This window comes from Protobothrops mucrosquamatus, unplaced genomic scaffold, assembly GCF_001527695.2.
Source record: "Protobothrops mucrosquamatus isolate PMUCROS unplaced genomic scaffold, P.Mucros_1.0 scaffold_262, whole genome shotgun sequence".
Taxonomy (NCBI): domain Eukaryota; kingdom Metazoa; phylum Chordata; class Lepidosauria; order Squamata; family Viperidae; genus Protobothrops; species Protobothrops mucrosquamatus.
This window is the reverse complement of record NW_015386338.1, coordinates 283,178-284,387: the sequence shown is the minus strand read 5'-3', so window position 1 is coordinate 284,387 and position 1,210 is coordinate 283,178.

Sequence of the window (1,210 nt, the reverse complement as noted above, 5' to 3'; positions counted from 1 at the left end):
CTTTCTTTGGCACTTTGGCTAAAAGAAAAAGATTCAAACATTTTGATTATGACATAGATTGAAAACAAATATCCCTTTAATGCCCATATGTTCCAGAGTAGTGCAGAAGACAAAATAAGAGCGTGCTTACCCTTTTCTCTTGGCTTTTCTTTCTTGTGTCGTTCTAGAAAGTAAGAGGAAAACCAGAACATGATGTCAATGTTTGGGTGTTCATATTAAAGGGAAAAGTGGTTTGTTCCTTCTCTTTCTGGTGTGGTCAGGGGTCGCAGCAATGTTCTATTCCAAATTCAAAGTTATAGGAAGTGGCAGCAGAGGGAAGAGGAACAGGATGGGGGAAAGGAGTCACCCTTAGTTGGGGGCCTCTAATGGGAACAGAATCAGGCAGGCAGGGGAGGACTACTTCATTGATAAGGACAGTGGGTAGCGACAGCTATGTAAGAAATGGTCCTGGAATAAGCAATGTCAGCTAAAGCTGTGAGGAAATTACTCTGATTATATGTGGAAAGACCTTGGGAGACAGGAGCAAGACCTGCCATCTAGTCAGTGGTCTGATAAAAGGCAATCTAGTCTGCCCATAAGGGAAAGCCTGAGAAGTATTTCAGAAGTTATCCTCCCTCTAAAAGACTAGGAAGAGGAAGTGCGAAATACTTTCAGTCTTGCAAGTTTCTGTTTAAAGGCTAATGATTACTAATGGGAGTAGTGTACTTAGAGAGCACTCAGTATTGGCTTCGGTAGACCAACTCTCCCTAAAAAGGAAGAATAACTTTAAGGATGAAAGCTCCAATATCTCTGATTGTCCCTAGGGAGGGCATTCATAACCGGTTGAGATGGTCCTTCTATAGATCTAGAGCTCAGAATGCTAGCAACCCTAAAGATTTCTTCTCCAGGCAACACAAAATAGACACGGAGGATGTATTTCTCTGCTCCGTCATAGAAAATACATTTTCTAGTAGGATAAGCTGGAGTAGCTTTAACTGGCCTCTGGAGCAAACCAATCTTGAGAAAGAGCATCTCATAAGAGGATATATCTTCAACAAGCAGTAAGCAAATGATATAGGAGCCAGGGCAAAGATAATAATAATAATAATAATAATAATAATAATAATAATAATAATAATAATAATAATAATAATAATAATAATAATAATAATAATAATAATAATAATAATAATAATAATAATAATAATAATAATAATAATAATAATAATAA